General features: G+C 40.8%; 16 non-coding genes across 16 annotated transcripts; 4 read left to right on the top strand and 12 right to left on the bottom strand.

The window, feature by feature from the left end:
• The first annotated feature begins 248 nt into the window (after positions 1-248).
• Positions 249-367, top strand: LOC130660015 (5S ribosomal RNA). Its single transcript, XR_008987218.1, has one exon. It is a non-coding gene; the product is annotated as a 5S ribosomal RNA (ribosomal RNA).
• A 350-nt stretch (positions 368-717) lies between these two features.
• LOC130659654 (U1 spliceosomal RNA) lies at positions 718-882 on the bottom strand. Its single transcript, XR_008986859.1, has one exon. It is a non-coding gene; the product is annotated as a U1 spliceosomal RNA (small nuclear RNA).
• Positions 883-1,067: 185 nt separating this feature from the next.
• Positions 1,068-1,259, bottom strand: LOC130660711 (U2 spliceosomal RNA). The gene has a single exon (XR_008987908.1). It is a non-coding gene; the product is annotated as a U2 spliceosomal RNA (small nuclear RNA).
• Positions 1,260-1,581: 322 nt separating this feature from the next.
• Positions 1,582-1,654, bottom strand: Trnar-acg (transfer RNA arginine (anticodon ACG)). The gene has a single exon. It is a non-coding gene; the product is annotated as a tRNA-Arg (tRNA).
• A 4,473-nt stretch (positions 1,655-6,127) lies between these two features.
• Positions 6,128-6,246, top strand: LOC130660027 (5S ribosomal RNA). Its single transcript, XR_008987230.1, has one exon. It is a non-coding gene; the product is annotated as a 5S ribosomal RNA (ribosomal RNA).
• Positions 6,247-6,596: 350 nt separating this feature from the next.
• Positions 6,597-6,761, bottom strand: LOC130659655 (U1 spliceosomal RNA). The gene has a single exon (XR_008986860.1). It is a non-coding gene; the product is annotated as a U1 spliceosomal RNA (small nuclear RNA).
• Positions 6,762-6,946: 185 nt separating this feature from the next.
• On the bottom strand, positions 6,947-7,138 carry LOC130660712 (U2 spliceosomal RNA). Its single transcript, XR_008987909.1, has one exon. It is a non-coding gene; the product is annotated as a U2 spliceosomal RNA (small nuclear RNA).
• Positions 7,139-7,460: 322 nt separating this feature from the next.
• Positions 7,461-7,533, bottom strand: Trnar-acg (transfer RNA arginine (anticodon ACG)). Its single transcript has one exon. It is a non-coding gene; the product is annotated as a tRNA-Arg (tRNA).
• Positions 7,534-12,003: 4,470 nt separating this feature from the next.
• On the top strand, positions 12,004-12,122 carry LOC130660039 (5S ribosomal RNA). The gene has a single exon (XR_008987242.1). It is a non-coding gene; the product is annotated as a 5S ribosomal RNA (ribosomal RNA).
• Positions 12,123-12,472: 350 nt separating this feature from the next.
• Positions 12,473-12,637, bottom strand: LOC130659657 (U1 spliceosomal RNA). The gene has a single exon (XR_008986861.1). It is a non-coding gene; the product is annotated as a U1 spliceosomal RNA (small nuclear RNA).
• Positions 12,638-12,822: 185 nt separating this feature from the next.
• LOC130660713 (U2 spliceosomal RNA) lies at positions 12,823-13,014 on the bottom strand. The gene has a single exon (XR_008987911.1). It is a non-coding gene; the product is annotated as a U2 spliceosomal RNA (small nuclear RNA).
• Positions 13,015-13,336: 322 nt separating this feature from the next.
• Positions 13,337-13,409, bottom strand: Trnar-acg (transfer RNA arginine (anticodon ACG)). Its single transcript has one exon. It is a non-coding gene; the product is annotated as a tRNA-Arg (tRNA).
• Positions 13,410-17,879: 4,470 nt separating this feature from the next.
• On the top strand, positions 17,880-17,998 carry LOC130660051 (5S ribosomal RNA). Its single transcript, XR_008987254.1, has one exon. It is a non-coding gene; the product is annotated as a 5S ribosomal RNA (ribosomal RNA).
• Positions 17,999-18,348: 350 nt separating this feature from the next.
• Positions 18,349-18,513, bottom strand: LOC130659658 (U1 spliceosomal RNA). Its single transcript, XR_008986862.1, has one exon. It is a non-coding gene; the product is annotated as a U1 spliceosomal RNA (small nuclear RNA).
• Positions 18,514-18,698: 185 nt separating this feature from the next.
• Positions 18,699-18,890, bottom strand: LOC130660714 (U2 spliceosomal RNA). Its single transcript, XR_008987912.1, has one exon. It is a non-coding gene; the product is annotated as a U2 spliceosomal RNA (small nuclear RNA).
• A 322-nt stretch (positions 18,891-19,212) lies between these two features.
• Trnar-acg (transfer RNA arginine (anticodon ACG)) lies at positions 19,213-19,285 on the bottom strand. Its single transcript has one exon. It is a non-coding gene; the product is annotated as a tRNA-Arg (tRNA).
• Between the last annotated feature and the right edge of the window lie 689 nt (positions 19,286-19,974).

Raw genomic sequence — 19,974 nt, forward strand, 5'->3', positions numbered from 1 at the left:
ATTCAAGCTGTCTTACTCCCAAAGAAGAACGACAAAGGACAGAAGAAGTAAACCGCTACACTCAGAAAACAACGGCTATTTTTATAGCCACACATCTTTAAAAAAACATTGTTTTTTTCACAAAACTATAACCTTAAAGTCTAATAGATAATCCATGCATACGCCTTGTCCTAAGTAACTCAAAGAAATTAAATAAAAAAATTTGATCACAACGTCAAAATAAATTGCACGTATTTGCCCCTACTAATGTCTACGGCCATACCACGATGAACACACCCGTTCTCGTCTGATCACGGAAGTTAAGCATCGTCGGGCCGGGATAGTACTTGGATGGGGGACCGCCTGGGAACTCCCGGTGTCGTAGGCTTTTCATTTTCATTTGTTGCCTTTTCATTTCAATGGTGCTGTGATATATTTCTTGTTATAACAATTAAGGAACGTGGCGGTTGTTGAAAGTGTTTCCTATGACATTTTCCTACGACATTTTCAGGTGATAGTACGAGAAAAAAGAGCTTTCAAATGCATACAAACTCGATCTATTGCCGATCATCCAATAACCCTGACGGAATGGCAAATAAAATAAAATTCCGCCGCCTTCCGAGGACTTATATCGCAATCACGTTTCGTAACAGCCAAGCGAGGTTTTACCTTAGCGTTTAAGTCACCACCGACATTTGGCCGCGCAACTTTTCTAAGCTCATTCATTTTGACTTAAGGAGGGGGCGAGCGCGGACGCAGGCCCCCACTACCAGAAATTGTACGGTCGAGTTACTGACGTTTGCAGTAATCGCAGAGGTCAGCCCAAGCGTAGTGCAATGCAAGAGCCTCACTCTGGAAGAAAACCCTCATTGATCAGTCTTTACTTCCCCGTCAGGTAAGTATGAGTTGGAACTGCACCGTAGCATGAGGGTACCCTTCAAAGTTTGTTAATGCTTGTGGCTTGAGTGTGTTATAAACTGCCGTGTCGCGGGGCATAGGCTGTATTCTCCCCCAGTGTACGCGTTTTGTTCCCGCCGTAGACTATGCAGAGTGCCGTCGGAAAGAGGACTGCTATTATTCTTTTATTGCTTATGTGGGCCGCCATCGGTAATAGTGCAACACCAAGGCAACCCGTGGTCACGGCGTGAATGAATCCACCTCCATGACCCAAGGCCAAAAATCAGATTAATATACTGACCATTCAGAGAATGGCCTACCAGATATTAAACTGATAAGAACAGATACTACACTTGATCTTAGCCATTAGGCCGAGAAGCGATAAAGAACAAGCGTTGCCATGATAGGCATCGTCCACACACCGTAACTGCTTGTGGAGCATGTCACGTTACTGTAAAGCTTACAACTGTCACCGCGTACGGATGGACGGCGACATAGTAAAAATCACGGCTGTTGATTTAGCCGTAGGATGGAGAGCGACTGTAGCGAGTGGATGGTAACTTACATGAATGCTAACAAAGGCGACGATACTAAGTGCGTGATATTACTTTCCAATATGACTGCGTACATTCCGTTTATCAACGCATTACGCCAGAACGTGCGCGCGCGTTACACAGTAGACCATGCAGCCGAAATGCGACAGTGCGACCCTGCCAGGAGTCGAACCTGGAATCCCCTGATTCGTAGTCAGATGCCTTATCCATTGGGCCACAGGGCCATGCTTATGACTTCGCCCCATCGTTATTTTGGCTTGCGCATTCGTTTTACTTACGACAGAATTCTTCGTGTTTGTAGCCATGAAAGAAAGGGACTTCTGTGAGTGAATTTTTTTACTGTGGTCTAATAAAAAAGTCGAAACGCAGTGCCCAATATATGAATTGCTCCTAATAGCCGGAAACAGGCCGTGTCGATGATGTAGGCCGACATACGCAACGCAAACCAAAGAACGCTTTATGAAAATCCTAACACGGGCGCGGAAGAAGCCCAAATTAACAGAGTAGATGTAATGCTGAAGACCTCAAACTCCAGCAGCTTCTCTTTCAGACTATTGCGTCGTGCTACAAATAAAAATTAACATGCTTTCGCATATAGTCGCGGCACCCAAAACGGACATTATACGATGTACAGAAACACACATTTCTGTTTTCGCGCCAAATCAATTCCCGGGAGTGGTACTTTTACGTCCGCATACTTCGCACCGTCTTAAATTATATCTCATTTACACGGTAATGTTTAGTATACTTCTACTGTGATAACAAGCATCGTTTATCGTTGGATTGTTGTAAGAAAACATTAAAAATGAGTGAAGCAGCTTCTCCAAAGAAAATCGCACCCAAGAAGAAACCTGCTGCAAAGAAGACAGCTGATCACCCTAAATATGTGGACATGATCAAGGCTGCTATCGCTACCCTAAAGGAACGCGGTGGTTCATCTCGCCAAGCTATTACAAAATATATTCATGCAAATTACAAAGTTGCTGAAAACTCAGATCATCATCTGAAAATGGCTCTTAAACGAGGAGTAACATCAGGCGATTTGATTCAAACTAAAGGCACTGGTGCTTCTGGATCATTCAAGCTAGGTCAGGTAAAAAAAGAAAAACCTAAGAAAAAGGCCGCAGCAAAAAAGCCAACGGCAAAGAAGCCTACTGCAAAGAAAAGTACACCAAAAAAGAAGCCAGCAAAGAAGAGCACGCCAAAGAAAGCAGCAAAGAAGCCTGCCACAAAGAAAGCCTCGGCTAAGAAACCAGCAGCTAAGAAACCCACAAAGAAGCCTGTTGCTAAAAAACCTGCAGCAAAGAAGGTCAAAAAGACTCCCAAAAAGGCAGCAAAGAAGACCGCAAAAAAATAATTTGTGTGTATCTGGCTATTACATTAACAAACGGCTATTTTTATAGCCACACATTTACAAAAAAACATTATCTTGGTACAAAGTTAAACTTGTTTAAGTCACTTAAACAGTTAAAAAAGAGTAATTTTAAGATTAGATTCCCTAAGTTTAAGTATTTTCGTTTTTAAATTTCTTATTTTCTTGCTTTTACTTTTCTTGCCCTTCATATTTTTAACATTGTCAAACTTTATGTAGCATAAAATTTTTATGTAGCATAAAATTTAAACAGAAAGCAGAACAAAGTTTGATATAAAAAGCTAGCCGTAATATTTTTTATGGATGTGTGGCTATAAAAATAGCCGTTTTTTGTTTGGTAAGATGCTTAGGCACGTTCCCCACGAATTCTTCTTGCCAACTGGATGTCTTTAGGCATGATTGTAACTCGTTTTGCGTGAATGGCACACAAGTTAGTATCCTCGAACAAGCCAACAAGGTACGCTTCAGAAGCCTCTTGCAGAGCCATAACGGCTGTGCTCTGGAATCGCAGATCTGTTTTGAAGTCCTGAGCAATTTCTCGCACAAGACGCTGGAAAGGCAACTTGCGGATCAAGAGCTCGGTTGACTTCTGGTATCTTCTGATTTCTCTGAGAGCAACTGTACCAGGTCTGTAACGATGTGGTTTTTTCACTCCTCCAGTAGCTGGTGCGCTTTTCCTCGCAGCTTTAGTGGCGAGTTGTTTTCGTGGAGCCTTTCCTCCAGTAGATTTACGTGCAGTTTGCTTTGTACGAGCCATATTTTAAGAAGTCGATGTAGTACGGATACACAAGACGGTCTAAAATGCACTATCGCGCCAAAGTTTTATTTCTCATATTGATTGACAGCTAAGGTTCAAAACAAACCATTTGATTGGTGCTAAGAAAGTAATTTCTGATTGGCTGCATAATGACATTACGCTCATTACTTTAACATTTTTATAAAATCTGTGTTTTTTGGCTACGGGGAAAACGGCTGTATCTTCTGATACACAAAAGCTTTTGACTTTTTTTTTTTTTAGTAAGTAGCAGAAGGTTTGGCGAATTCCAACGATGCCAAATTTATTGCCTTACTGAAACATTAAGACCACGAATTTTTAAAAAAACTACAGTTTTACTTAAAAAAATGTACAAAATGTTCGGAACATTTTGTAATGACGCAACTCTATTGGTTAATTAGGGTGTTTCCACGAGCAGTAGGTAATTTTATGGCCTCTTTTTAAAGCTGTCTGAATTCTGTTAACTCAAACGTTGTTTTTGTACTCGTTCTGTACGCAACTATATCAATATGTCTGGACGCGGAAAAGGAGGTAAAGGATTGGGAAAAGGAGGTGCTAAACGTCACCGAAAAATTCTTCGTGATAACATTCAGGGAATCACAAAACCTGCTATTCGACGTCTTGCTCGACGAGGTGGTGTCAAACGTATCTCTGGCCTTATCTATGAGGAAACCAGAGGTGTACTGAAGGTTTTCTTAGAGAATGTTATTCGTGATGCTGTAACCTACACAGAGCACGCTAAACGCAAGACCGTTACCGCTATGGATGTTGTTTATGCCTTAAAACGTCAAGGAAGAACTCTTTACGGATTCGGAGGTTAAGCGTTGTCATTGCTCAACAAAAACGGCTATTTTTATAGCCACAAATCTTTTAAAACATTACTTTGTGCACGCTTCCAAATTACACAATGTGTAAAGTCTTGTCACAGTTACATTTATTGCTATACGATACTATGTCATATATGACACAAAAAAAATTTAGAAATACTTTGTAGGGTTAATTTGCCTGGGAGTGTTTCCGTGAAAAGCTGGGTTAAGTTAAATGTAAGCAATAACATGGATCAATGTACTTGTCTTTTCTGCAAGTACAGCTAATAATACGTATGAAAAGTGAAGCTAATCCACACACACACATGGGGAAGTATTTTAAATGTAGGCTAGTGTTCTTAAGCACATTATTTAGAAGTTTTATTAACTTCGGTTAACTTGTAGTGACGCCAAGTAAATGTTTTTTTAAAGATGTGTGGTCTTAAAAAAGACCGTTTGTGTTTGGTAGACGTTGGTTTACTTGCTGCTTGTGTATTTTGTGACGGCTTTTGTTCCTTCACTGACTGCGTGTTTTGCAAGTTCTCCAGGCAAGAGAAGACGTACTGCGGTTTGAATTTCACGAGAAGAGATGGTCGACTTTTTGTTTTGAAGAGCCAAACGCGAAGCTTCGGAAGCAATGCGCTCAAAGATGTCGTTGACAAATGAGTTCATGATGCTCATAGCTTTGCTTGAAACTCCGACATCTGGGTGAACTTGTTTCAAAACATTGTAGATGTAAATAGCATAACTTTCCTTTCTCTTTCTCTTGCGTTTCTTTTCACCAGTTCCACCAATCTTTCCTCCTTTTTTGCCGGCTCTTTTTTCACCTTTCTTGGCTACTTTAGGTGCCTGTTTTCCTCCTTTAGCTGCTGCGTCAGACATGGTTAAAAATTTTTGCTACTTAACTTGTAAATAAGCATTAAACTGCAAGTCAAAACTTTTTGTTTATAAGTAAAAAAATCGGATCGAATTCGATCCGAAAACGCCGATACGCAATTTAATTGGTTAAAAAAAAAATCTTTTGTTTAATACTTAATTATGATTGGTTAAAAAAACATGATTTCGATCCTATTTTTATGATGAAAAAACGAGTAAAGTTTATTTCGTTAACACTTACGTTAAATATTCGTACGTTTTTGTATTAACTTACAAATCAAATCGCAGTTATGTCTGGACGTGGAAAAGGTGGAAAAGCTAAGGCTAAAGCCAAGACAAGATCCTCAAGAGCTGGACTTCAATTTCCAGTCGGTAGAGTGCATAGATTCCTTCGTAGAGGGCACTATGCTAACCGAATTGGATCTGGAGCACCAGTTTACTTAGCAGCCGTCTTGGAATATTTATCTGCTGAGATATTGGAGTTGGCTGGTAACGCAGCAAGAGACAACAAAAAAGCTAGGATTATTCCAAGACATTTACAATTGGCTGTTCGTAATGATGAAGAATTAAACAAACTTTTGAGCGGTGTAACCATTGCAGCTGGTGGTGTTTTGCCAAACATTCAAGCTGTCTTACTCCCAAAGAAGAACGACAAAGGACAGAAGAAGTAAACCGCTACACTCAGAAAACAACGGCTATTTTTATAGCCACACATCTTTAAAAAAACATTGTTTTTTTCACAAAACTATAACCTTAAAGTCTAATAGATAATCCATGCATACGCCTTGTCCTAAGTAACTCAAAGAAATTAAATAAAAAAATTTGATCACAACGTCAAAATAAATTGCACGTATTTGCCCCTACTAATGTCTACGGCCATACCACGATGAACACACCCGTTCTCGTCTGATCACGGAAGTTAAGCATCGTCGGGCCGGGATAGTACTTGGATGGGGGACCGCCTGGGAACTCCCGGTGTCGTAGGCTTTTCATTTTCATTTGTTGCCTTTTCATTTCAATGGTGCTGTGATATATTTCTTGTTATAACAATTAAGGAACGTGGCGGTTGTTGAAAGTGTTTCCTATGACATTTTCCTACGACATTTTCAGGTGATAGTACGAGAAAAAAGAGCTTTCAAATGCATACAAACTCGATCTATTGCCGATCATCCAATAACCCTGACGGAATGGCAAATAAAATAAAATTCCGCCGCCTTCCGAGGACTTATATCGCAATCACGTTTCGTAACAGCCAAGCGAGGTTTTACCTTAGCGTTTAAGTCACCACCGACATTTGGCCGCGCAACTTTTCTAAGCTCATTCATTTTGACTTAAGGAGGGGGCGAGCGCGGACGCAGGCCCCCACTACCAGAAATTGTACGGTCGAGTTACTGACGTTTGCAGTAATCGCAGAGGTCAGCCCAAGCGTAGTGCAATGCAAGAGCCTCACTCTGGAAGAAAACCCTCATTGATCAGTCTTTACTTCCCCGTCAGGTAAGTATGAGTTGGAACTGCACCGTAGCATGAGGGTACCCTTCAAAGTTTGTTAATGCTTGTGGCTTGAGTGTGTTATAAACTGCCGTGTCGCGGGGCATAGGCTGTATTCTCCCCCAGTGTACGCGTTTTGTTCCCGCCGTAGACTATGCAGAGTGCCGTCGGAAAGAGGACTGCTATTATTCTTTTATTGCTTATGTGGGCCGCCATCGGTAATAGTGCAACACCAAGGCAACCCGTGGTCACGGCGTGAATGAATCCACCTCCATGACCCAAGGCCAAAAATCAGATTAATATACTGACCATTCAGAGAATGGCCTACCAGATATTAAACTGATAAGAACAGATACTACACTTGATCTTAGCCATTAGGCCGAGAAGCGATAAAGAACAAGCGTTGCCATGATAGGCATCGTCCACACACCGTAACTGCTTGTGGAGCATGTCACGTTACTGTAAAGCTTACAACTGTCACCGCGTACGGATGGACGGCGACATAGTAAAAATCACGGCTGTTGATTTAGCCGTAGGATGGAGAGCGACTGTAGCGAGTGGATGGTAACTTACATGAATGCTAACAAAGGCGACGATACTAAGTGCGTGATATTACTTTCCAATATGACTGCGTACATTCCGTTTATCAACGCATTACGCCAGAACGTGCGCGCGCGTTACACAGTAGACCATGCAGCCGAAATGCGACAGTGCGACCCTGCCAGGAGTCGAACCTGGAATCCCCTGATTCGTAGTCAGATGCCTTATCCATTGGGCCACAGGGCCATGCTTATGACTTCGCCCCATCGTTATTTTGGCTTGCGCATTCGTTTTACTTACGACAGAATTCTTCGTGTTTGTAGCCATGAAAGAAAGGGACTTCTGTGAGTGAATTTTTTTACTGTGGTCTAATAAAAAAGTCGAAACGCAGTGCCCAATATATGAATTGCTCCTAATAGCCGGAAACAGGCCGTGTCGATGATGTAGGCCGACATACGCAACGCAAACCAAAGAACGCTTTATGAAAATCCTAACACGGGCGCGGAAGAAGCCCAAATTAACAGAGTAGATGTAATGCTGAAGACCTCAAACTCCAGCAGCTTCTCTTTCAGACTATTGCGTCGTGCTACAAATAAAAATTAACATGCTTTCGCATAGTCGCGGCACCCAAAACGGACATTATACGATGTACAGAAACACACATTTCTGTTTTCGCGCCAAATCAATTCCCGGGAGTGGTACTTTTACGTCCGCATACTTCGCACCGTCTTAAATTATATCTCATTTACACGGTAATGTTTAGTATACTTCTACTGTGATAACAAGCATCGTTTATCGTTGGATTGTTGTAAGAAAACATTAAAAATGAGTGAAGCAGCTTCTCCAAAGAAAATCGCACCCAAGAAGAAACCTGCTGCAAAGAAGACAGCTGATCACCCTAAATATGTGGACATGATCAAGGCTGCTATCGCTACCCTAAAGGAACGCGGTGGTTCATCTCGCCAAGCTATTACAAAATATATTCATGCAAATTACAAAGTTGCTGAAAACTCAGATCATCATCTGAAAATGGCTCTTAAACGAGGAGTAACATCAGGCGATTTGATTCAAACTAAAGGCACTGGTGCTTCTGGATCATTCAAGCTAGGTCAGGTAAAAAAAGAAAAACCTAAGAAAAAGGCCGCAGCAAAAAAGCCAACGGCAAAGAAGCCTACTGCAAAGAAAAGTACACCAAAAAAGAAGCCAGCAAAGAAGAGCACGCCAAAGAAAGCAGCAAAGAAGCCTGCCACAAAGAAAGCCTCGGCTAAGAAACCAGCAGCTAAGAAACCCACAAAGAAGCCTGTTGCTAAAAAACCTGCAGCAAAGAAGGTCAAAAAGACTCCCAAAAAGGCAGCAAAGAAGACCGCAAAAAAATAATTTGTGTGTATCTGGCTATTACATTAACAAACGGCTATTTTTATAGCCACACATTTACAAAAAAACATTATCTTGGTACAAAGTTAAACTTGTTTAAGTCACTTAAACAGTTAAAAAAGAGTAATTTTAAGATTAGATTCCCTAAGTTTAAGTATTTTCGTTTTTAAATTTCTTATTTTCTTGCTTTTACTTTTCTTGCCCTTCATATTTTTAACATTGTCAAACTTTATGTAGCATAAAATTTTTATGTAGCATAAAATTTAAACAGAAAGCAGAACAAAGTTTGATATAAAAAGCTAGCCGTAATATTTTTTATGGATGTGTGGCTATAAAAATAGCCGTTTTTTGTTTGGTAAGATGCTTAGGCACGTTCCCCACGAATTCTTCTTGCCAACTGGATGTCTTTAGGCATGATTGTAACTCGTTTTGCGTGAATGGCACACAAGTTAGTATCCTCGAACAAGCCAACAAGGTACGCTTCAGAAGCCTCTTGCAGAGCCATAACGGCTGTGCTCTGGAATCGCAGATCTGTTTTGAAGTCCTGAGCAATTTCTCGCACAAGACGCTGGAAAGGCAACTTGCGGATCAAGAGCTCGGTTGACTTCTGGTATCTTCTGATTTCTCTGAGAGCAACTGTACCAGGTCTGTAACGATGTGGTTTTTTCACTCCTCCAGTAGCTGGTGCGCTTTTCCTCGCAGCTTTAGTGGCGAGTTGTTTTCGTGGAGCCTTTCCTCCAGTAGATTTACGTGCAGTTTGCTTTGTACGAGCCATATTTTAAGAAGTCGATGTAGTACGGATACACAAGACGGTCTAAAATGCACTATCGCGCCAAAGTTTTATTTCTCATATTGATTGACAGCTAAGGTTCAAAACAAACCATTTGATTGGTGCTAAGAAAGTAATTTCTGATTGGCTGCATAATGACATTACGCTCATTACTTTAACATTTTTATAAAATCTGTGTTTTTTGGCTACGGGAAAACGGCTGTATCTTCTGATACACAAAAGCTTTTGACTTTTTTTTTTTTTAGTAAGTAGCAGAAGGTTTGGCGAATTCCAACGATGCCAAATTTATTGCCTTACTGAAACATTAAGACCACGAATTTTTAAAAAAACTACAGTTTTACTTAAAAAAATGTACAAAATGTTCGGAACATTTTGTAATGACGCAACTCTATTGGTTAATTAGGGTGTTTCCACGAGCAGTAGGTAATTTTATGGCCTCTTTTTAAAGCTGTCTGAATTCTGTTAACTCAAACGTTGTTTTTGTACTCGTTCTGTACGCAACTATATCAATATGTCTGGACGCGGAAAAGGAGGTAAAGGATTGGGAAAAGGAGGTGCTAAACGTCACCGAAAAATTCTTCGTGATAACATTCAGGGAATCACAAAACCTGCTATTCGACGTCTTGCTCGACGAGGTGGTGTCAAACGTATCTCTGGCCTTATCTATGAGGAAACCAGAGGTGTACTGAAGGTTTTCTTAGAGAATGTTATTCGTGATGCTGTAACCTACACAGAGCACGCTAAACGCAAGACCGTTACCGCTATGGATGTTGTTTATGCCTTAAAACGTCAAGGAAGAACTCTTTACGGATTCGGAGGTTAAGCGTTGTCATTGCTCAACAAAAACGGCTATTTTTATAGCCACAAATCTTTTAAAACATTACTTTGTGCACGCTTCCAAATTACACAATGTGTAAAGTCTTGTCACAGTTACATTTATTGCTATACGATACTATGTCATATATGACACAAAAAAAATTTAGAAATACTTTGTAGGGTTAATTTGCCTGGGAGTGTTTCCGTGAAAAGCTGGGTTAAGTTAAATGTAAGCAATAACATGGATCAATGTACTTGTCTTTTCTGCAAGTACAGCTAATAATACGTATGAAAAGTGAAGCTAATCCACACACACACATGGGGAAGTATTTTAAATGTAGGCTAGTGTTCTTAAGCACATTATTTAGAAGTTTTATTAACTTCGGTTAACTTGTAGTGACGCCAAGTAAATGTTTTTTTAAAGATGTGTGGTCTTAAAAAAGACCGTTTGTGTTTGGTAGACGTTGGTTTACTTGCTGCTTGTGTATTTTGTGACGGCTTTTGTTCCTTCACTGACTGCGTGTTTTGCAAGTTCTCCAGGCAAGAGAAGACGTACTGCGGTTTGAATTTCACGAGAAGAGATGGTCGACTTTTTGTTTTGAAGAGCCAAACGCGAAGCTTCGGAAGCAATGCGCTCAAAGATGTCGTTGACAAATGAGTTCATGATGCTCATAGCTTTGCTTGAAACTCCGACATCTGGGTGAACTTGTTTCAAAACATTGTAGATGTAAATAGCATAACTTTCCTTTCTCTTTCTCTTGCGTTTCTTTTCACCAGTTCCACCAATCTTTCCTCCTTTTTTGCCGGCTCTTTTTTCACCTTTCTTGGCTACTTTAGGTGCCTGTTTTCCTCCTTTAGCTGCTGCGTCAGACATGGTTAAAAATTTTTGCTACTTAACTTGTAAATAAGCATTAAACTGCAAGTCAAAACTTTTTGTTTATAAGTAAAAAAATCGGATCGAATTCGATCCGAAAACGCCGATACGCAATTTAATTGGTTAAAAAAAAAATCTTTTGTTTAATACTTAATTATGATTGGTTAAAAAAACATGATTTCGATCCTATTTTTATGATGAAAAAACGAGTAAAGTTTATTTCGTTAACACTTACGTTAAATATTCGTACGTTTTTGTATTAACTTACAAATCAAATCGCAGTTATGTCTGGACGTGGAAAAGGTGGAAAAGCTAAGGCTAAAGCCAAGACAAGATCCTCAAGAGCTGGACTTCAATTTCCAGTCGGTAGAGTGCATAGATTCCTTCGTAGAGGGCACTATGCTAACCGAATTGGATCTGGAGCACCAGTTTACTTAGCAGCCGTCTTGGAATATTTATCTGCTGAGATATTGGAGTTGGCTGGTAACGCAGCAAGAGACAACAAAAAAGCTAGGATTATTCCAAGACATTTACAATTGGCTGTTCGTAATGATGAAGAATTAAACAAACTTTTGAGCGGTGTAACCATTGCAGCTGGTGGTGTTTTGCCAAACATTCAAGCTGTCTTACTCCCAAAGAAGAACGACAAAGGACAGAAGAAGTAAACCGCTACACTCAGAAAACAACGGCTATTTTTATAGCCACACATCTTTAAAAAAACATTGTTTTTTTCACAAAACTATAACCTTAAAGTCTAATAGATAATCCATGCATACGCCTTGTCCTAAGTAACTCAAAGAAATTAAATAAAAAAATTTGATCACAACGTCAAAATAAATTGCACGTATTTGCCCCTACTAATGTCTACGGCCATACCACGATGAACACACCCGTTCTCGTCTGATCACGGAAGTTAAGCATCGTCGGGCCGGGATAGTACTTGGATGGGGGACCGCCTGGGAACTCCCGGTGTCGTAGGCTTTTCATTTTCATTTGTTGCCTTTTCATTTCAATGGTGCTGTGATATATTTCTTGTTATAACAATTAAGGAACGTGGCGGTTGTTGAAAGTGTTTCCTATGACATTTTCCTACGACATTTTCAGGTGATAGTACGAGAAAAAAGAGCTTTCAAATGCATACAAACTCGATCTATTGCCGATCATCCAATAACCCTGACGGAATGGCAAATAAAATAAAATTCCGCCGCCTTCCGAGGACTTATATCGCAATCACGTTTCGTAACAGCCAAGCGAGGTTTTACCTTAGCGTTTAAGTCACCACCGACATTTGGCCGCGCAACTTTTCTAAGCTCATTCATTTTGACTTAAGGAGGGGGCGAGCGCGGACGCAGGCCCCCACTACCAGAAATTGTACGGTCGAGTTACTGACGTTTGCAGTAATCGCAGAGGTCAGCCCAAGCGTAGTGCAATGCAAGAGCCTCACTCTGGAAGAAAACCCTCATTGATCAGTCTTTACTTCCCCGTCAGGTAAGTATGAGTTGGAACTGCACCGTAGCATGAGGGTACCCTTCAAAGTTTGTTAATGCTTGTGGCTTGAGTGTGTTATAAACTGCCGTGTCGCGGGGCATAGGCTGTATTCTCCCCCAGTGTACGCGTTTTGTTCCCGCCGTAGACTATGCAGAGTGCCGTCGGAAAGAGGACTGCTATTATTCTTTTATTGCTTATGTGGGCCGCCATCGGTAATAGTGCAACACCAAGGCAACCCGTGGTCACGGCGTGAATGAATCCACCTCCATGACCCAAGGCCAAAAATCAGATTAATATACTGACCATTCAGAGAATGGCCTACCAGATATTAAACTGATAAGAACAGATACTACACTTGATCTTAGCCATTAGGCCGAGAAGCGATAAAGAACAAGCGTTGCCATGATAGGCATCGTCCACACACCGTAACTGCTTGTGGAGCATGTCACGTTACTGTAAAGCTTACAACTGTCACCGCGTACGGATGGACGGCGACATAGTAAAAATCACGGCTGTTGATTTAGCCGTAGGATGGAGAGCGACTGTAGCGAGTGGATGGTAACTTACATGAATGCTAACAAAGGCGACGATACTAAGTGCGTGATATTACTTTCCAATATGACTGCGTACATTCCGTTTATCAACGCATTACGCCAGAACGTGCGCTCGCGTTACACAGTAGACCATGCAGCCGAAATGCGACAGTGCGACCCTGCCAGGAGTCGAACCTGGAATCCCCTGATTCGTAGTCAGATGCCTTATCCATTGGGCCACAGGGCCATGCTTATGACTTCGCCCCATCGTTATTTTGGCTTGCGCATTCGTTTTACTTACGACAGAATTCTTCGTGTTTGTAGCCATGAAAGAAAGGGACTTCTGTGAGTGAATTTTTTTACTGTGGTCTAATAAAAAAGTCGAAACGCAGTGCCCAATATATGAATTGCTCCTAATAGCCGGAAACAGGCCGTGTCGATGATGTAGGCCGACATACGCAACGCAAACCAAAGAACGCTTTATGAAAATCCTAACACGGGCGCGGAAGAAGCCCAAATTAACAGAGTAGATGTAATGCTGAAGACCTCAAACTCCAGCAGCTTCTCTTTCAGACTATTGCGTCGTGCTACAAATAAAAATTAACATGCTTTCGCATAGTCGCGGCACCCAAAACGGACATTATACGATGTACAGAAACACACATTTCTGTTTTCGCGCCAAATCAATTCCCGGGAGTGGTACTTTTACGTCCGCATACTTCGCACCGTCTTAAATTATATCTCATTTACACGGTAATGTTTAGTATACTTCTACTGTGATAACAAGCATCGTTTATCGTTGGATTGTTGTAAGAAAACATTAAAAATGAGTGAAGCAGCTTCTCCAAAGAAAATCGCACCCAAGAAGAAACCTGCTGCAAAGAAGACAGCTGATCACCCTAAATATGTGGACATGATCAAGGCTGCTATCGCTACCCTAAAGGAACGCGGTGGTTCATCTCGCCAAGCTATTACAAAATATATTCATGCAAATTACAAAGTTGCTGAAAACTCAGATCATCATCTGAAAATGGCTCTTAAACGAGGAGTAACATCAGGCGATTTGATTCAAACTAAAGGCACTGGTGCTTCTGGATCATTCAAGCTAGGTCAGGTAAAAAAAGAAAAACCTAAGAAAAAGGCCGCAGCAAAAAAGCCAACGGCAAAGAAGCCTACTGCAAAGAAAAGTACACCAAAAAAGAAGCCAGCAAAGAAGAGCACGCCAAAGAAAGCAGCAAAGAAGCCTGCCACAAAGAAAGCCTCGGCTAAGAAACCAGCAGCTAAGAAACCCACAAAGAAGCCTGTTGCTAAAAAACCTGCAGCAAAGAAGGTCAAAAAGACTCCCAAAAAGGCAGCAAAGAAGACCGCAAAAAAATAATTTGTGTGTATCTGGCTATTACATTAACAAACGGCTATTTTTATAGCCACACATTTACAAAAAAACATTATCTTGGTACAAAGTTAAACTTGTTTAAGTCACTTAAACAGTTAAAAAAGAGTAATTTTAAGATTAGATTCCCTAAGTTTAAGTATTTTCGTTTTTAAATTTCTTATTTTCTTGCTTTTACTTTTCTTGCCCTTCATATTTTTAACATTGTCAAACTTTATGTAGCATAAAATTTTTATGTAGCATAAAATTTAAACAGAAAGCAGAACAAAGTTTGATATAAAAAGCTAGCCGTAATATTTTTTATGGATGTGTGGCTATAAAAATAGCCGTTTTTTGTTTGGTAAGATGCTTAGGCACGTTCCCCACGAATTCTTCTTGCCAACTGGATGTCTTTAGGCATGATTGTAACTCGTTTTGCGTGAATGGCACACAAGTTAGTATCCTCGAACAAGCCAACAAGGTACGCTTCAGAAGCCTCTTGCAGAGCCATAACGGCTGTGCTCTGGAATCGCAGATCTGTTTTGAAGTCCTGAGCAATTTCTCGCACAAGACGCTGGAAAGGCAACTTGCGGATCAAGAGCTCGGTTGACTTCTGGTATCTTCTGATTTCTCTGAGAGCAACTGTACCAGGTCTGTAACGATGTGGTTTTTTCACTCCTCCAGTAGCTGGTGCGCTTTTCCTCGCAGCTTTAGTGGCGAGTTGTTTTCGTGGAGCCTTTCCTCCAGTAGATTTACGTGCAGTTTGCTTTGTACGAGCCATATTTTAAGAAGTCGATGTAGTACGGATACACAAGACGGTCTAAAATGCACTATCGCGCCAAAGTTTTATTTCTCATATTGATTGACAGCTAAGGTTCAAAACAAACCATTTGATTGGTGCTAAGAAAGTAATTTCTGATTGGCTGCATAATGACATTACGCTCATTACTTTAACATTTTTATAAAATCTGTGTTTTTTGGCTACGGGAAAACGGCTGTATCTTCTGATACACAAAAGCTTTTGACTTTTTTTTTTTTTAGTAAGTAGCAGAAGGTTTGGCGAATTCCAACGATGCCAAATTTATTGCCTTACTGAAACATTAAGACCACGAATTTTTAAAAAAACTACAGTTTTACTTAAAAAAATGTACAAAATGTTCGGAACATTTTGTAATGACGCAACTCTATTGGTTAATTAGGGTGTTTCCACGAGCAGTAGGTAATTTTATGGCCTCTTTTTAAAGCTGTCTGAATTCTGTTAACTCAAACGTTGTTTTTGTACTCGTTCTGTACGCAACTATATCAATATGTCTGGACGCGGAAAAGGAGGTAAAGGATTGGGAAAAGGAGGTGCTAAACGTCACCGAAAAATTCTTCGTGATAACATTCAGGGAATCACAAAACCTGCTATTCGACGTCTTGCTCGACGAGGTGGTGTCAAACGTATCTCTGGCCTTATCTATGAGGAAACCAGAGGTGTACTGAAGGTTTTCTTAGAGAATGTTATTCGTGATGCTGTAACCTACACAGAGCACGCTAAACGCAAGACCGTTACCGCTATGGATGTTGTTTATGCCTTAAAACGTCAAGGAAGAACTCTTTACGGATTCGGAGGTTAAGCGTTGTCATTGCTCAACAAAAACGGCTATTTTTATAGCCACAAATCTTTTAAAACATTACTTTGTGCACGCTTCCAAATTACACAATGTGTAAAGTCTTGTCACAGTTACATTTATTGCTATACGATACTATGTCATATATGACACAAAAAAAATTTAGAAATACTTTGTAGGGTTAATTTGCCTGGGAGTGTTTCCGTGAAAAGCTGGGTTAAGTTAAATGTAAGCAATAACATGGATCAATGTACTTGTCTTTTCTGCAAGTACAGCTAATAATACGTATGAAAAGTGAAGCTAATCCACACACACACATGGGGAAGTATTTTAAATGTAGGCTAGTGTTCTTAAGCACATTATTTAGAAGTTTTATTAACTTCGGTTAACTTGTAGTGACGCCAAGTAAATGTTTTTTTAAAGATGTGTGGTCTTAAAAAAGACCGTTTGTGTTTGGTAGACGTTGGTTTACTTGCTGCTTGTGTATTTTGTGACGGCTTTTGTTCCTTCACTGACTGCGTGTTTTGCAAGTTCTCCAGGCAAGAGAAGACGTACTGCGGTTTGAATTTCACGAGAAGAGATGGTCGACTTTTTGTTTTGAAGAGCCAAACGCGAAGCTTCGGAAGCAATGCGCTCAAAGATGTCGTTGACAAATGAGTTCATGATGCTCATAGCTTTGCTTGAAACTCCGACATCTGGGTGAACTTGTTTCAAAACATTGTAGATGTAAATAGCATAACTTTCCTTTCTCTTTCTCTTGCGTTTCTTTTCACCAGTTCCACCAATCTTTCCTCCTTTTTTGCCGGCTCTTTTTTCACCTTTCTTGGCTACTTTAGGTGCCTGTTTTCCTCCTTTAGCTGCTGCGTCAGACATGGTTAAAAATTTTTGCTACTTAACTTGTAAATAAGCATTAAACTGCAAGTCAAAACTTTTTGTTTATAAGTAAAAAAATCGGATCGAATTCGATCCGAAAACGCCGATACGCAATTTAATTGGTTAAAAAAAAAATCTTTTGTTTAATACTTAATTATGATTGGTTAAAAAAACATGATTTCGATCCTATTTTTATGATGAAAAAACGAGTAAAGTTTATTTCGTTAACACTTACGTTAAATATTCGTACGTTTTTGTATTAACTTACAAATCAAATCGCAGTTATGTCTGGACGTGGAAAAGGTGGAAAAGCTAAGGCTAAAGCCAAGACAAGATCCTCAAGAGCTGGACTTCAATTTCCAGTCGGTAGAGTGCATAGATTCCTTCGTAGAGGGCACTATGCTAACCGAATTGGATCTGGAGCACCAGTTTACTTAGCAGCCGTCTTGGAATATTTATCTGCTGAGATATTGGAGTTGGCTGGTAACGCAGCAAGAGACAACAAAAAAGCTAGGATTATTCCAAGACATTTACAATTGGCTGTTCGTAATGATGAAGAATTAAACAAACTTTTGAGCGGTGTAACCATTGCAGCTGGTGGTGTTTTGCCAAACATTCAAGCTGTCTTACTCCCAAAGAAGAACGACAAAGGACAGAAGAAGTAAACCGCTACACTCAGAAAACAACGGCTATTTTTATAGCCACACATCTTTAAAAAAACATTGTTTTTTTCACAAAACTATAACCTTAAAGTCTAATAGATAATCCATGCATACGCCTTGTCCTAAGTAACTCAAAGAAATTAAATAAAAAAATTTGATCACAACGTCAAAATAAATTGCACGTATTTGCCCCTACTAATGTCTACGGCCATACCACGATGAACACACCCGTTCTCGTCTGATCACGGAAGTTAAGCATCGTCGGGCCGGGATAGTACTTGGATGGGGGACCGCCTGGGAACTCCCGGTGTCGTAGGCTTTTCATTTTCATTTGTTGCCTTTTCATTTCAATGGTGCTGTGATATATTTCTTGTTATAACAATTAAGGAACGTGGCGGTTGTTGAAAGTGTTTCCTATGACATTTTCCTACGACATTTTCAGGTGATAGTACGAGAAAAAAGAGCTTTCAAATGCATACAAACTCGATCTATTGCCGATCATCCAATAACCCTGACGGAATGGCAAATAAAATAAAATTCCGCCGCCTTCCGAGGACTTATATCGCAATCACGTTTCGTAACAGCCAAGCGAGGTTTTACCTTAGCGTTTAAGTCACCACCGACATTTGGCCGCGCAACTTTTCTAAGCTCATTCATTTTGACTTAAGGAGGGGGCGAGCGCGGACGCAGGCCCCCACTACCAGAAATTGTACGGTCGAGTTACTGACGTTTGCAGTAATCGCAGAGGTCAGCCCAAGCGTAGTGCAATGCAAGAGCCTCACTCTGGAAGAAAACCCTCATTGATCAGTCTTTACTTCCCCGTCAGGTAAGTATGAGTTGGAACTGCACCGTAGCATGAGGGTACCCTTCAAAGTTTGTTAATGCTTGTGGCTTGAGTGTGTTATAAACTGCCGTGTCGCGGGGCATAGGCTGTATTCTCCCCCAGTGTACGCGTTTTGTTCCCGCCGTAGACTATGCAGAGGGCCGTCGGAAAGAGGACTGCTATTATTCTTCTATTGCTTATGTGGGCCGCCATCGGTAATAGTGCAACACCAAGGCAACCCGTGGTCACGGCGTGAATGAATCCACCTCCATGACCCAAGGCCAAAAATCAGATTAATATACTGACCATTCAGAGAATGGCCTACCAGATATTAAACTGATAAGAACAGATACTACACTTGATCTTAGCCATTAGGCCGAGAAGCGATAAAGAACAAGCGTTGCCATGATAGGCATCGTCCACACACCGTAACTGCTTGTGGAGCATGTCACGTTACTGTAAAGCTTACAACTGTCACCGCGTACGGATGGACGGCGACATAGTAAAAATCACGGCTGTTGATTTAGCCGTAGGATGGAGAGCGACTGTAGCGAGTGGATGGTAACTTACATGAATGCTAACAAAGGCGACGATACTAAGTGCGTGATATTACTTTCCAATATGACTGCGTACATTCCGTTTATCAACGCATTACGCCAGAACGTGCGCGCGCGTTACACAGTAGACCATGCAGCCGAAATGCGACAGTGCGACCCTGCCAGGAGTCGAACCTGGAATCCCCTGATTCGTAGTCAGATGCCTTATCCATTGGGCCACAGGGCCATGCTTATGACTTCGCCCCATCGTTATTTTGGCTTGCGCATTCGTTTTACTTACGACAGAATTCTTCGTGTTTGTAGCCATGAAAGAAAGGGACTTCTGTGAGTGAATTTTTTTACTGTGGTCTAATAAAAAAGTCGAAACGCAGTGCCCAATATATGAATTGCTCCTAATAGCCGGAAACAGGCCGTGTCGATGATGTAGGCCGACATACGCAACGCAAACCAAAGAACGCTTTATGAAAATCCTAACACGGGCGCGGAAGAAGCCCAAATTAACAGAGTAGATGTAATGCTGAAGACCTCAAACTCCAGCAGCTTCTCTTTCAGACTATTGCGTCGTGCTACAAATAAAAATTAACATGCTTTCGCATAGTCGCGGCACCCAAAACGGACATTATACGATGTACAGAAACACACATTTCTGTTTTCGCGCCAAATCAATTCCCGGGAGTGGTACTTTTACGTCCGCATACTTCGCACCGTCTTAAATTATATCTCATTTACACGGTAATGTTTAGTATACTTCTACTGTGATAACAAGCATCGTTTATCGTTGGATTGTTGTAAGAAAACATTAAAAATGAGTGAAGCAGCTTCTCCAAAGAAAATCGCACCCAAGAAGAAACCTGCTGCAAAGAAGACAGCTGATCACCCTAAATATGTGGACATGATCAAGGCTGCTATCGCTAC

The sequence above is a fragment of the Hydractinia symbiolongicarpus genome, chromosome 9, assembly GCF_029227915.1.
Source record: "Hydractinia symbiolongicarpus strain clone_291-10 chromosome 9, HSymV2.1, whole genome shotgun sequence".
Lineage (NCBI taxonomy): Eukaryota > Metazoa > Cnidaria > Hydrozoa > Anthoathecata > Hydractiniidae > Hydractinia > Hydractinia symbiolongicarpus.